The following is a 16,676-nucleotide window of genomic DNA, read 5'->3' as shown; positions in this document are numbered from 1 at the left end:
AAAATGAGCCTGATTCTAGGGGTGCCTGGGTGGCTCAGTTGTTAATCGTCTTCCTTTGGCTCAGGTCATGATCTCAGGGTCCTGCGATCGAGCCCCGCATCGGGTTCCCTGCTCGGCGGGAAAGCCTGCTTCTCCCTCTCCCACTGCCCCTGCTTGTGTTCCCTTTCTCGCTGTCTCTCTCTGTCAAAAAATAAATAGAATCTTAAAAGAAATGAGCCTGATTCTATAGGTCATGTCTCAAAACCAATCTCATTATTGTTACAATGCTCTAGGTGTGGGAGTGCATGTAAGTGTTTCTGAACGGAGAGTGAATACCTATCGGTGAACCTGGGGGGCTCAGTCAGATAAACTGAGATCAAGAGCTGAAGATCAAGATCAACTCTTGATCTCAGTTCAGGTCTCGATCTCACGCTCACATCCCGGACATGCCATGGCTAGCACCTAAACTATATGTTTTGCGTTCTTCATCTCTCTCTTCCCAGCAAAAGCCAGCTTATCATTTAATACTTAATGAAGTTCACCTTCTTAACAAAACCCTTCTACTTCTCAGTTGTAAAAAGAGTTCCTTGTCCTTGAACTTGTTTCCTTTATATGTGCTTAATAAGATAGATCACCTGGTACTTTGTGGTAGTCATGTACGTCTGAATATAGTATACCTTTTCTTACTAGCATTCAAGGTCCTTAAAGGCAGTATCTGGGTTTTGAAGGACTTTCATCAAAGAGGTCAAATAAACTGTTCCCAGGGAGACAAAATCAGGCAAGGTCCTGTTTTCCACTGATGGAATGGAACATTAACTCCCTGTCCAACTCAGCCGCATATGCCTGGGTGCTAAGAGCATTCCAAGGCGTCCCATGCCTCCAAGGTGACACTGAAGCCCCTGAGGTGAGCCTCTGTCAGGCACTGCACCTGGACTGGTTGGAGATGACAGAGATGCTATCCTGTGGCCACCTGGTCCAGAGGCAGGGGACCCTGAAGGTCCGAGGCAGCACCTGAGCACTCTCTGGTCTAATATGTGGAAATTATAAAGCTGGAACCACCAGCTAGAACCCATCTTTGACACACTCTCTGTATTACAAGAGTATTTTATACATCACAGTTATTAACATACTCTGAATAAATAACAGAGTTCAGAAAGCAGAATGGAAAGATAAGAGTGAATGTCACATTAGAAGTGAACAATTCCATTAAGAGTATAATAAAGCGCAATGAACACAATAGGTTGATCATTTTGAAATGGTGAAGGCTGGAAAGAGTTTTAGGTTGCTACTGTTGTAAGTATGAAGTCATGTAAATCACTGGTACTCAGCTTTGTTAATGAGTTAAGAAAGTCAGGGCAGCTTTCTAATTCTACTTCTGGTGAAAATAACTGTCATCTCCCTGGGTCTCATTTATGCATTTGTGAAGTGAGAAATGAATTGAATGACAACTAAACATTTTTCTAAACTTTGAAACTGATGTGCTTAAGATCCTCAATCGATGGCAAAGAAGTAAACATTCACCTAACGGATACTGTCAAGCACAAATCAGGTGCTTAGGCCCCTGTCTTGTTGCTAGCAAGACACAGTAATGAACAAAACAGGCCTAACGCCCTGCCCTCTTGGAGTTTAAATCCTAGCGTGCGGAGTCATAAAGCAAAATACAAGTGTGTGGTCTGTTAGAAGATGATCAGTTACAGAGAAACAGAAGGGAAGGTGTATAATTAGCAGGCCAGAGGGTGAATAAGCTGAACACGGTGGCGAGAGCCAGACTGTCTGGAGAGTCCAGTGAGGGGTCCAGGCTTGGGGATAATGCAGGAGGAGCGTCCCTGCCAGAGAGGACAGTGCCAATGTCCTGAATGGGGGTGGGGGGGAGGGCAGGTGCCACCTGCTGGGAACACAATAAAGAACTCCGTGGCTTGAGCCAAGAGAAACAGAGCCCACTGCGGGCACTGTGCCAGCAAGTTAAGAGGAGGTTAGGTCACGTAGCATCCTCAGGACATTGAAAGAATTTGGCTTTCACTCAGAATGAGATGGAGAGTCACTGAGGATTTTGAGCAGAGCGGTTTGGCTTTCAAAGGGTCACTTGGGCTGCTGTGTTAAAATGGATTATAGTGGGGCGAGGAGGTGAACAGAGACATGGGAGTCAACAGTTTCTAGAAGATACTTCTGACAATAATGCTTGCAAAATTAGTAACTTGGCTAAAGTTGCGGTAATGAGTCCACCTCTTTTAATTTAGGTTTTTCCACTGTGGCCATCAGAATGACTAAAAGTTCTACCTTCCTAAAGTATGTAAGATATCTGAATCACTTTCTCCAGCAATCCAGAGCTAAAACACCACTATCGCAGACAGGTAACATCTGGCTCTACGTAATGTGATAAAAAGAAAAAAAAAAGAGAGATAAACAGTACTGTATATCTTTAGTATCTGTTGCTAAAAAAAATGATTCATTGCAAGTATTCTTCACGATGTCATGGGGTCATTAACATCCCCATTAACAGAAGAGGTCACACAGAAAGCGAAAGGGGGGACTTCCAAATTGGAGAAGGTATAATCACTCCTGGCAAAGAAATATGGAAAAAGGTGTATTTGTTCTCTATTGCTGCCATAACAAATTACTACAGAACTGGTGGCTTATCCTTAGTTCTGAAGGTAAGAGATGAACACTATGTCTCACTGGACTAAAATCACAATGCTGGCAGGGCTGTGTTCCTCCTGCAGGCATAAAGACCCGTTCCTTGCTGTTCTACTTTCTACTGGGTGGCCACCTTCCTTGGTGCGTGTTCTCTTTGATCCTAAAAACCAGCAATGGCCAGCTGAGTCTCTTTCAGTGGGGCATGATGCCTTCTGTCTCTCTCTTCCATCTTAAAGGATGTTTATGATCACCCTGGGCCCACCTCGATAATCTGGGATAATCTCCCCATCTCAAGCGTAAGTGATGAGTAACTTTAATTCCCACTTGCCATATATGGTACATACTCCCAGGTTCTGGGATTAGGACCCTTACATCTTCTGGGGGCTCTTCACTCTGTCTACCACCAATGGCAGGTCGGATAGGTTGGATAGGTTGAAGGGGATGATGCCAGGTGAATCTTTCCTTTGCGTCACAGCTTTCATCAAACTTGATCCAAACATATGTAGTAGGATATGTGGCACACTTCAAAACTGTCCCATTTCATTATTTTATTATTTTTTTTTAAAGATTTTATTTATTTGACAGAGAGAGACACAGCGAGAGAGGGAACACAAGCAGGGGGAGTGGGAGAGGGAGAAGCAGGCTTCCCGCGGAGCAGGGAGCCCGATGCGGGGCTCGATCCCAGGACCCTGGGATCATGACCTGAGCCGAAGGCAGACGCTTAACGACTGAGCCATCCAGGCGCCCCCCATTTCATTATTTTATCTTATGAAGTCAACCTATCTTTATAGACAACTGACATGTTATCAGATTACTGCCTTTCTCTGTGTGATCATGAGAGGAGTTGTCTGTGCAGGAGACTTTCCCAAACATGTTTAATCTTGCTTATCTTTGGAGTGCATGTGTTATTTTCCAGAAGGTGACTAAGGAAATTGTGAGCAGAGGACATAAAGGCAGTTAGGTTGTGTATGCCTACTCATTACCTCTCAGATGATGAACTGTAAAAGCCCCCACTTAAAAGGATGATGATAATACTCAAGACTGAAGAAGCCACACTTGGAAAATATTCTAATACACTGATCATTGAATGGTTAAGACTCTGCCATGTGGAAGGACATGGAGAAAGATTATCCACCTGTGTTTCTGGAAAGTTGTTTTGGGTTTTTTTTTGTTGTTGTTGTTGTTGTTTCCTGAAGAAACTGTAGATTTCCACTGCAGATTTCCATATGACGAGTGGCAGACCTTGGGTAGGAATAGTAGGTCTGTGGAGGCACGCCTTATTCTGGGGAAAGTCCATACATATTCTTTCCTCAGAGACTTGTATTTAAGGCCTCCTTTCTGGATGGGAGAGAAATGCCCAAGGGCACTACCATAATGCCTTGGGTGGCAGCCCTGGAAAGTCTACCTCTTCCGCTTTTTTTCAGCCATCATTGCCATCTTCCAGTAATTCATCAAAATAACAAAGGGAAAGAGGAGAGTCATCTGCTACATGTCTAGACCTCTTAGAAAACGTGGAGTTGTTCCTTTGGCCACACACGCACGATTCTATAAGAACAGTGATACTGTAGCCATCAAGGGAATGGCACTGATCAAAAGGAATTCCCCATCAACATTGCCATGGGAAAGCTGGAGGAGTCCGTGAGGTTACCCAGCATGCTGTTGGCACTGTTGTGAACAATTAAGGGAAGGGCGAGATTCTTGCCAAGAGAATTCATGTATGTATGGAGGACAGTCAGCGCTCAAAGAGCCAGGATAGCTTCCTGAAGTGTGTGAAGGACAATGATCAGAGAAAGAAGAAAGCCAAAGAGAAAGGTACATGAGTTCAAGTGAAGAGCCAGCCTGCTCCACCCAGGGAAGCACTTTGTGAGAACCAACAGAAAGGAGCCTGAGCTGTGGAACCCATTCCGTTATGAATTCATGGCATGATACGTGTAAAAACAATAAAAGATCTCAGGATTGTAAAAAAAAAAAAGGTCTACCTCTTGCACAGGTGACGTATTACCCAGTAGTGGACATCTCTAGAGATGCAAGGATTTATGACCTTGGAGAACAGCCATATTGCATGCTGAATTTTACATGCCTTTGTGTTGAAATTTTCATCACTCTCTTATAATCTACATACAGCATAATTTTCATTAGAATTTACAGATTTGCCTCTATTCTCACTGTATTTGCTGAAAGGATGGATAGGTGTCCACCACTCGGATGAAGTGTTTCACAAAAAGCTATGTGGGCAAGAAGGAACCAGAGGGTGTCACCTGCAGGATGAGTGCCCTGCATGAAAGGGCTTAGAGGTTCTGATCTGGGGCCAGATGGTAAATTGTGGTGGCAAGTAATGACCCAGAAAGATTTTGGAGCAGATACATGTCCCTGGAAATCTCTAGATACCTCATAAATGATTGAATTCTTACATATAATCAAGTAAACTTGGGGTCAGGCTTTTTTACTCAGGCATTTAGGGAAAACATGATTTTTAGACTAGTGATATCTAAGACATAAGTGCCAGATACAAGAGAAAGTGTAATAAATACTCTAAAGGAACTTAAAAGCTTATTTAGGGTTTGTCTTGCAAGCCAGCCCTTTTCCCTGCATGTTTTTATCAGACTGTTAGTGGCATGCTGCTACCAATGTGTATTTTATCCAAAGTTGCTATTTTGAAAACCACGTTTGTTGCATGCCAATAGGAAAAGATGACACGATAAGACAAAAGGGAGTTTGTAGATGATGAAGCAGCACATGGGCCCACTTAGTCACCCTTTAATAAGCATATACTCATACCCTACAGAACAGTTCTTCATTCGGTTCCAAGTGTACTTTAAGTCAATTGTTGTAAATCAGCACCACCTGAGATAGAAAGGAGCACGAGAGATGAACTTATCCTTTTTAACTTAATATATGGGCAACAGTAATATCCTTCAGATCACACGTGCTGTGTGGTGCTCCTAAATACTGTAGGTGACGTAGGCATGCTGAAATTTCTCTTTGTCCTCAAGTGCGGGGTTCTAAAATATTTGATGTATAAAGAAAATCAAAGAAAGGAAAATCAAATTGCTTTAAAAGAAGGGATTTTGTTTTCGTGAAACACACACACACACACACACACACACACTGTGGTAGGCGGTTCCTGAATGGGCTCTCAGTGATGCCTTCCCCCTGATATTCATAGTCTCTCCACTCCCCATGATAGTGGGCTTGAGACTAATCATGCTTGAAATTAATGACTTCTAAGATGAGATAACAGAAGACTGACTTTTTTCTTGCTCACTGGGTCTTGCCCTCTTACCCTCTCTGTTGTGAGCTGCTTTACGGAGAAGATCCATGTCACAGACCGTGAGGCAAGCCCCTGACCAGTAGCCATTAAGGAAGGGACTGAGACCCTTCATCCAAGAGCCCAGGAAAAACAGTCCTGACAGTGATCTCTATATCCACTCACTCCCTGAGTGAAACTCAGGGCTACGGGAGCCCCACTGAGACCTTGCCTGAGCTTTGTGAACTATTCACTCCCACACAGCCCAGCTAAGCCCTGCCTGGACTTCTGACCTATAGAGACTATGAGACAATAAATGGTTGTTGCTTTAGTTACTAAGATTTGGAATCAGTTATTAAACAGAAATGCACAACTAATGCACAAAAATACCCAAACACACAAGAGAAAATACATTTTTTTTGGAGGGAACCCTAGATGTTAGAACTAGAGCTGGCTACCATGAATTATCAAAGCTCAACATATTATTTGGCTGCAGCGTGTGAATATTATGAAGTGTCTTTTCCTTAGAATTTGTTAAACATGCAAATAGAAAACTAGAATACTGCAGAAATGTATACTGTGAATTTAAGAAAGACATAGAAAACAGAGAGGTATGGGAGGTAGTTATAAAAAAGTATTAAAAAATTCAAAGTCAGAATTTATATTTTAAAGAAAATGTCAAGGATTCCAAACACACACATACCTTCTTCTCTGGGAGTTATTATTACTCTAATACTATATTACAATAAATAAATTTCCAAGTAACAAATTTGTGGCAGGTCTACAGCCCATACACTGCAGGAGAAACATTTTGGCTTTGCTTACAAACGTCTCCTCTGTAACGTTGCCAACAAATTGCAAAGGCCCTGCTTCTTAAAAAAATAATAATACCACCACTAACTGAATTTTATAAGGAAGGAAGGAAAAAATTCCTTCATGACATGAAATTATGTTAATTTTTGAATACAGACTTTTCGCCCTATTTTGTTAATTAGTCCTTCAGGAGAAGGGGAAAAATCAAGTTTCAAAAGCAACCATACCTCAATGATTTAAATCAACTCACCAGGCTGATGACTGGCAGAAAATAAAAAAATAAATTGCCCTATCAAAGTTAAGTTGATTACTACTTACTACCTACCTGTGTTCTTCTAAGATTTTATAAATTGCTTGTGATTGGAGCTTGGATGAAATTAGCTTGCTGATTGCCCCTAACCGTAGGAAACACCATTCAAAGAAAGATGAACCGGAAACCAGTCCTTTATATGCACAGTGAAAGAAATATAAAAAGGGAAGAAAGTGATCTAATCAGAAGTGTTGCATAAAACAGACAAAAAAGAATCAACTAGGGGATAATGTCTCTCCTAAGGGCAAAGGAGCTGTCTAAGTAGGTATGTGTCTATTGACACGATAGATGGATGCGTTACTTTCACAACATACCAAATCTGGCACTGAACTCAAAATCAGACTGCGGGGGGGTTTCTGGCTGGATTCCATACCAGGCTATTCCTTTGTGGGATCTTCGCGCTCTAGGCAGGTTGAGAAACCTGTTTCTTTATCTTCTATAAGACAGATTATGTTTAGAAAAGTATGGAGGGGACATGAGCAGAAGTCACTGATTTAGAAAGTGGTTAATATACACGAGCAAAATGTAAAATCAACCTGCAGTGAAGGCCCCAATATCGGCCAGCACATTTCTGTAGTAGCTTCTAAATGTCTAGGAAGTTTAATCACTAGTTAGAAGATTGTCGAGTGAGTCAGAAATTACAGAAAGGATGATACTTTCATGGGATATCTTTTTGGAGTGGTAATAGTGGAGCAGGAATTTTAGGTAATAGCAATATCAGTGAATGGAAGAGTAGTCAGAACTTCCTCTCCTCTGAACAGTGGCATAAATACCTCCAAATTCACTAAATCCTCCCCTTCAACCTTTTCACTATCATGTCGCTGTTACTTTTTCACATTTCAAAACATGCCCCAGCTGCCAAGTTTTCAATTGTCTCACATTTTTGGCTTTAAAGTGGCCTTTCAGCACTTTGACCTCAAACCACAAACCAGTAAACCCTATACCATATGAAAAGATACCCAATTCTGGGAATATTTCCCGGTGCCCTTAATTTCCAGCCACCGAGAGGACTGGTGCTGCTTACCCACTGGGGAAAGCATCCTACTTTTGACAGTTTCAAGGCACACTTATTCCAGGGAAAGAGCCTTCCTCCTAGAGTGATGGGGGCGGCCACACCTCTCTTTCTGCTTTGTCAGCTTCTGTTGACCCTATGTCTCTCCAAATGTGCCCACCCTCCCATGTGTCCACAAACGTAAATGATCGCAGCCTGCCCGGAAGTGGAGAGTGTATTCCATACCTCTCCTCATTCTGGTGCATCATTTGGGAGGAATAAGTCACAACAAGAACAGCAATAGCCAAATATGAAATTAAGCACTTAACTTTGAGCTACACATCAAGCTTGCATGCCTGGCCCTCATAATCACACCACAAATTTACATGAAGGCTGAATTAACTATGAAGATTCAATAAAGCTAAATAACCTCCCTAAAGTCATACAATCACAAAGTAGGATCACTGTAATTTCACTCCACATCCTTCTGACTCCAAAATGTTAAATTCACCCTGAACTATCACCAAAATCCCACATTTATGTAACATTGACAGATCCCAAGGTTAATTTGGTACAATTCCATTGCCCAGATGGTCTCTGATTTACTCTCTTCCAAAATGTCCATACAGACCATATATTAGCTGTTATTTGGGAATAACCATGGCTGGCCCAACACATTCCTATTGCCTCCTATTAAGATTTTCCTGTCATCCACCTGTCCAGCTTAACAAGGAAGATCAAGTTCTTATTGAACAGGAAGTCCCTGAAGCCTTATCTCATTTCTTATGGCCCTAAACTCACCATACCAATATACTGAGAATAGCCCCAGTTTCTGGGTACAGTTGAAGTTTAAATGACTCTCCTTTATTTCTTTATTGAACCCAAAGCCCTGCTATGATCATTTATATTATTATTTCTATAGAATGTAAGAATTCATTTAAAGAAGGAACAATGTAATCTTTTTATTGCCCATTTATTGTTAATATTAGGAATATAATTTGCAGAACAGTTGCCAGAATTACAGCACATATAATAGGCACCTGAAATTCTGTGTTCCAAATGCATTTCCTAGTAGCAATAGGATATATGTGCAGTATTTATGGACTAGGCCTTTAAAATATGTAAGGGGAGTTGTGCATATCTTGCAAGAGAAGAATTCTGGTGGTGTGCCTATTGAAAAGAATATTCTGTATTTCAAACAATCTATTCATTAAACACTGGGGACTATGGAGGCATACAAACTACTTGAGAGGGACACAGATACTTCAACACCCAGGAGTCTCACACATATTCTAAGGAGTTACAGGCATGGGGGCAACTTCAGTTCAGATTATATTATTTTTCCTTTGTGCATTCTGCCTTAGTACTTACGTTCAATGTTCTTTGTTTTGATATTAGGTTGAATATTACCATGGACTCTTATGTGGCATTCCTTAGGCACAAAACTATTGACCTTTTGTGACAGACAAATCTTTGTAGTGGGGAAGTCCTAGGCATTGTAGAAAGTTCAACAGCATCCCTACCCTACCCTTTCTTTACCCACAGGATGACTCCCCCTCTCCCAGCTCTGACACCTGAACATGTCTCCAGACATTGCCAAATGTCCCCTTTCAGGCAAAAATCATTGCTGGTTAAGAAGCACTAATCTAAAAAGTTTTGCTTCTAAGTCTATGTACAAATAAAGTTATAATCCTAGAGATCAAAATGTGTGTGTGTGTGTGTGTGTGTGTACTTCCTCTATCATGGGTCCCAAGATCACACTCTGGTTTGATGATTCACTAGGAGAACTCACAGAATTCAGGATATAGGCATATATCACAGCTATGATTTCCTCAAGTGAAAGGATACAAAGCAAAATCAGCAAAGGGAAAATAAAGTTCAGAGAGGAAACAAGGTACAAGCTTCCAAGAGTCCTTTCCCTTTGGGGTCACGCTGATGCAGGTAATTCCTCCACCAATGAGTTGTAACAGCATGTGGGAAGTTCTGCCCAACAAAGAAGCTCATTAGACACTTAATGTTCACTACCTAGTGTGTCTGAAAATTCCAGACTCAGAGAAGGGAAGCAAGTGTTTAGCCAAAACCACATTTTTTGTACAGTTTATGTACCGCGAGCCATGTTTATCAGTTAGTAATCATGGGAATTTTCAAGAAATGCTAGTTCCCAAATGCTGGCCAGGGTTGAACCTTGAATGCAGGTCTTCCTAAGGGCAGTGGTTTCAAGCCTGCTCTGCTAACTCTTTCTGTATACTTTGCTACACAAAGTTCTGGGAAGTGTCAGTGACATTTTAGGCACCCCAAGACTTACAGAATGAGTCAGTTAACTAAGTAATCAGTCTATACTGTTTTCCGTAAGAATTCATTAAACTTCTTTATTTAAACTTTTGTTCCTAGGGATTCTTAGCCTTAAATCAAGGGAAATGTTCCAGGCAATGAAATATAATCACAGATTTTAGAATTAAATAAAAGATTTTAGTTAATTTAATTGTGCCACCCTTGACATGCATTTCCAGAAATCTCCAAATCATTCAAAATGCCACAGAGGATTCCATTTTCAGTGAAAAGAACATGGTGAATGGTAATGTTCTGATCACATGCTTTCCAAACACAACCACTCAGAGTAAGGAGTTTACTTTAAATCTAGACTATATGAACAACCCTTTTTCTGTCAAGAAGACTATAACATTTTTTAAAGATAAAATCACTCAGTGCTTACGTTTGTCTTTTTTTTAAATAGTTGAGCTGTCTACTGTCCTTCAGTCCAGACAAATTGCTCTGGGTTAATTGGATGGTTTGCAAAAAGTAGCTTCACAGAAGAGCTGCTCTTTCTATGGTAATGAATGTCAAAACCCCTTCAACCACCACAGGGCCCTCTTTGTAACAGGTGCCCTGAGGGTTAGTTTAGGTTTTATTTTTGCAATATTATTGGCCACCAACCCTCCCCCACTCTGAGTAGAGTCTTTAGAAGAGCAGTGTCCTTGCTCTTTCCTCTCACCTTGGTCTCCCCAGAATCTTGCACAGTCTGTGCCAAATAGTAATTAACAAGTTGTTTTTTTTTTTTTAATTTTTTAAATAAAGCTTAGAGGGATCACAGTCAAGAGTCCATGTATTTCCAGGGTATTTTACGTCCTTAGTTTGAAGGCAAATATAATTTTTTAAAAATGTAATAAAGACAAAACAGAATGCCTTACAGGATTTGTTTCTTTGATTCTAGGGTGTGTTAAGAATGAGTTCCAGATGGACCCTGATCCCATTCCAAAGATTCCAAACAGGGCTTGGGAAGGCCTTAGGTTGTACCCCACACCTCCGACATACACAGGCACAAGCATCCTACAGAGTGTGCCCTAAAACCCTTATCTTCTGTGTTTGCAAGTTTTGAGAACAGGACTAGAAAGCATTCATTAGATGGAGCACTTTGCTCTGCAGTGGTGTCCTCAGTCCTTTTAATGTACCTATTTCTGGTTGGACGGATAAGATGCGTTAGGCCCAGGCCCCCCGGCCATGAGTTTGTTTGAATATTATTCCTTCTAACTCTCTCCCTCTGTGTTGTGATGCTCCTTTTGTTTCTTCGTGAACAACTGTAGCTTAAGAGAACTATTCTGTACCCATTATTTCCCAAAAGGCAAAAAGGGCTCGGCAAATGCTGCTGCCGGGAAGCATACCTGGGCTGAGATCACCAAGTGCACATAATATGCCTGAGAGCACTCCTGGAAGTAAGGACCAGTTAGATGTGCCAGTAAGAGCCACCTTCTAATTCCAGGCCAGACTCCTTCTGCCATATGCAAAGCTGCTTCAGGACCAACTCCAATAGCTGTTTATTTAAGACATTTGAAGTAGATGTAATATTTTTGTGATGATATAAACACATAGTTCATAATGATAATTTATAGAAACTGCTACTGTCAGCGCTAAGAAGAAATACATTATAAAGCAGTTGCTTTTAAATCAACTGTTTCCTGGATCCTAAATGATGATAAAAGTTCACCCTAAGGAATGTATTAGAAGAATCCAAAACTCTATTCTTTGGCCTGATTACAGGAAGATAATTTATACTTGAAATATTGTATTAGCATTTCCAGGTTCTTTGTAAAATCCAGAACTCCACTTAACTCATTTTAATGGTTATACTTTTTTTGGAAGTTCTTCAAATTGGCTGCATACAGTCTTCTTAGATAGAAACAGAAATCAGCTAGTTGCTTCTTTCCAAGTGCTTTTGCTTAGTATTCAGTTTTATTGTATTTTAAGCAGATATCACAGAGGTCAATGCAATTGACAAAATTAAATGTGTGGTAGCAAGAGTTGGAAATTTAAAAACCTAGGTGTTTGTCTGGCCTTTGTTTTTCTTGAGTAAATGAGTTAAGAGTATGGAGTAACACAGACCTGGGTTTGAATCCTAACTTGCCACTCCTAGATTAGTTACTTGGAGCATCTTTTTTTTTCCCCCCCTAACTTCTCAGTTTCCTCACACATTAAAGGGAGCTGTGTGCGTGTGTGTGTGCATGTGTTTGTGTATGTATGTGTTTGGAGTGCAAGATATTAGTGCTCTCATCAGAAAGAGATATTATTACCTCATTATCAAGGCTCCTACTCCCCAGACAGATGCGATGCCCTCCTTCTCTCTCCCTTCCTCTTTTCTGGTCTTCCTTTATTTGAGGGTAATTTAAAATACAGTTGGAGACATTAATCAGGATAAAAAAAAAGGTAAACTTAGGGTAAATAACTAAACACTATACCTATTGCTTTTTCTCTTTAAACACTCTAGTCAACCAACAATAGGAAACATTCTCCTCAATGAAAAGGGGTCACTTAGGGCAAAGACTTTGTAGTGAGAGTATAAAGAACTAATTTCCACTGTGATAGATCAAATCATAAAAAATTCACTTCACTGTGTTATACAATCCATCTTCAAGTTTTTTGTTTGTTTTTATTTTTTTAAAGATATTATTTTTTTAAGTAATCTCTATACCATACATAGGGCTTGAACTTATAACCCCAAGATCAAGAGTCACATGCTCTACCAACTGAGCCAGGCAGGAGACACCCCCACCACCATTTTAAAAAAAAATTTTAAATTATTTTTTTAATTTTAAATTCAATTTATTTGAAAATATTTTTGGAGACAACTCAACCATTCTTTGTTATGAATTACTATCTTTCTAATGTTATTTTAAATCAGTAATAAACTTATTTTTTCTGTACTTAAGGCAAATTGCATACTATTGTATTCAGAATAAAATACAAATACATAAGGAAAATTGTTTAGTAAAAATAATATTACAGGCCCATTTTAATTTCATAGTCAATAATATTAATTATTGTCAGTTGACCTAAGAAAAGATATTTGAGAATTGCCAGCAGGAAACTCAGTGATACCTAAAATTCAAAATTCCCAACTCAGAGATCTGAGTAGTAATTTGTGTAGTAATTCTCAATTTTACTAATGGTGGAAATATCTAGTGTATATTTGCCTAGAAATACCATCCCTGCATCCAATACCAATAGCAGTTAAGAAAATGTATATCTTTATAATAAACAAACAGGAGTTCAAAGTACCCTAAGACAATAACAAGAGAGTTAATAACATTTAGTGGACATACAGTCTCTATTAAATACTATACTAAGTACTTTTGAAAACTATATAAGGATTACAATATATCTGCATTAGATAGAATAATGTATCTAAATATAATGTATCAATCAGAATTAGTAGGAAGCATTCCACAGAGAAGCACTTTACAGAGTAGTTCACTTATTCTTTACAACCTTGACAGATAAGAATTATCCCTACTATGCTAAAGAATTAAAACTCGAGGCTATAGGGGCGGAGCAAGATGGCGGAGGAGTAGGAGACCTGGATTTTGTCTCCTCTCAGGAATTCAGCTGGATAGGGATCAAAACATTCTGAACACCTACAAACCCAACAGGAGATCGAAGAAAAGAAGAGCAACAACTCTCTCATTGGAAAAGCGACCACTTTCTGGAAGGTAGGACGTGCGGAGAAGTGAATCCGAGGCGATATTCGGGAGGATAGACGGCGGGGGAGGGGCCTCAGTCGGCCGCTTCTGGCAAGTGATAGAGCCGCGGAGCACAAAATCGGAACTTTTAAAAGTCTACTCCACTGAGGGACGTCACTCTGGTGGCTAAGCAGGGGATGGAACCCTCCAGGACAGTGTGGTCTCAGGACCCACGGGTCACAGAAAGACTGAGGGTGCCTGAGTGTGGCAGAGCTCCCAGGTATCGGAGCAGGGAAGCCGGCTGCAGAGGCGGAGCCCAGGCGCGGGCTCTCAGCTCAGGGTTGCCATAAACCGTGATCCGCGGCACAGTCGGGCCACTGCTCCTCCAGCAGGGACACAACAAGCGGCAGATCCGGGGAGACTCACCTTCCTCCCCCGGGAGGAGCCGCGCGGGAGTGCACTGCAGGGATCTGCTGGGTTTGGAGACTCCACCCGGGGTCGGGTGCCAGAGATAGAAACGCGCGGTCACAGGCCGGGTGAGCACGGAGTGCGGCTGGAGACCGGGGAGACGGGAGTGACTGACGGCTTTTCTCTGGGGGTTCACTGAGAGGCGGGGCCCCGAGTTCTCGGCTCCTCCGGGGCGGAGATTGGGACGCCGCCATTTTCACTCTCCGCCTCCAAAGCTGTACGGAAAGCTTGCAGGGAAAAAAAGCCCCGGAGAGCAAACCTGAGCAGATTACTTAGCTGGGAGGGGGCATGGGTGGGGCAATTCTGCCTCCGGCAAAGACATTTGGAAACCACGGCAACAGGCCCCTCTCCCAGAAGATCAGAGAGAACAGCCAGCCAAGACCAAGTTTACCGATCAATGAGAACGGCAGAACTCCAGCTCTAGGGGACTACTGCACATAGAATTCATGGCTTTTTTACCATGATTCTGTAGTCTTTCAAAGTTAATTTTTTTTAACTGTCTTTTTTTCTTTTTTTTTCTTTTTGAATTTTTCTTTTTCCCTTTTTCAACCAACATCTTATCAATCCCTTTAAAAAAAAAAAAACATTTTTATTTTTCATTTTTAGAGTCATATTCTATCCCTTCATAGTAGTTACCCGTATTTTTGGCTTATATATATAAGTTGTTCTCTCTTTAAAATTTTGAGATAGTTTCTTCTAACAGATTAAAATATACCCTAAATCTCTAGTATATGGTGTTTTCTATTCCCCTGCCTGATCACATCCTCTCCCTTTTTTTTTTCTTTTTTTAAATCCTCTTCTTTCTTTTTTCAAACAACTTCTTATCAATTCCTTTTATAAAATTTTTTATAATTTCCATCTTTACAGTCATATTCCATCCCTTCATCATATCAATCCTTATTTTTGTACATATATAAGTTTTTCTTTCTTTAAAATTTTGGGAGGTACTTTCTTCTAAAAGACCAAAATACACCCCAAATCTAGTGTGTGGCACTCATCTATATACCAGCCTGATCATATTTGATCACATTCTGGTTTTTTGTGGTTGTTGTTTTGTTTTGTTTGTTTTTGTTTTTATCTTTATCTTTTTCTTTTTTCTCTTTTTCCCTTTCTTTTCCCACTGCTTCAGGTTTTTTCTGATTTGTTTAGAGTATATTTTCTGGGGACGTTGTTACTCTGCTAGCATTTTGTTCTCTCATTAATCTATTCTCCTCTGCACAAAATGACAAGACGGAAAAAATCACCTCAACAAAAAGAACAAGAGGTAGTACCGACTGCCAGGGACCTACTCAATACAGACATTAGTACGATGTCAGACCTAGAGTTCAGAATCATCACTTTAAAGATACTAGCTGGGCTTGAAAAAAATATGGAAGTTATTAGAGAAACCCTTTCTGGAGAAGTAAAAGAACTAAAATCCAACCAAGTAGAAATCAAAAAGGCTATTAATGAGGTGCAATCAAAAATGGGGGCGCTAACTGCTAGAATAAATGAGGCAGAAGAGAGAATCAGTAATATAGAAGATGAAATGATGGAAAATAAAGAAGCTGAGAAAAAGAGAGATAAACAACTACTGGCTCACGAGGGCAGAATTCGAGAGATAAGCGATACCATAAGACGAAACAACATTAGAATAATTGGGATGCCAGAAGAAGAAGAAAGAGAGAGAGGGGCAGAAGGTATAATGGAGCAAATTATAGCAGAGAACTTCCCTAATTTGGGGAAGGAAACAGGCATGAAAATCCAGGAAGCACAGAGAACCCCTCTCAAAATCAATAAAAATAGGTCAACACCCCGACATCTAATAGTAAAACTTACGAGTCTCAGAGACAAAGAGAAAATCCTGAAAGCAGCTCGGGAGAAGAGATATGTAACCTACAAGGGTAGAAACATTAGATTGGCAACAGACCTATCCACAGAGACCTGGCAGGCCAGAAAGGACTGCCAGGATATCTTCAGAGCACTAAATGAGAAAAATATGCAGCCAAGAATACTATATCCAGCTAGGCTGTCATTGAAAATTGAAAGAGAGATAAAAAGCTTCCAGGACAAACAAAAACTAAAGGAATTTGCAAACACAAAACCAGCCCTACAGGAAATCTTGAAAGGGGTCCTCTAAGCAAAGAGAGAGCCTAAAAGCAACATAGACCAGAAAGGAACACGGACAATATACAGTAACAGTCACCTTACAGGCAATACAATGGCACTAAATTCCTATCTTTCAATAGTTACCCTGAATGTAAATGGGCTCAATGCCCCAATCAAAAGACACAGGCTATCAGA

The sequence above is a fragment of the Neomonachus schauinslandi genome, chromosome 6, assembly GCF_002201575.2.
Source record: "Neomonachus schauinslandi chromosome 6, ASM220157v2, whole genome shotgun sequence".
NCBI classification, from domain to species: Eukaryota; Metazoa; Chordata; class Mammalia; order Carnivora; family Phocidae; genus Neomonachus; species Neomonachus schauinslandi.
The sequence above is the reverse complement of the archived record's forward strand: the minus strand, read 5'-3'. Positions refer to the sequence as shown.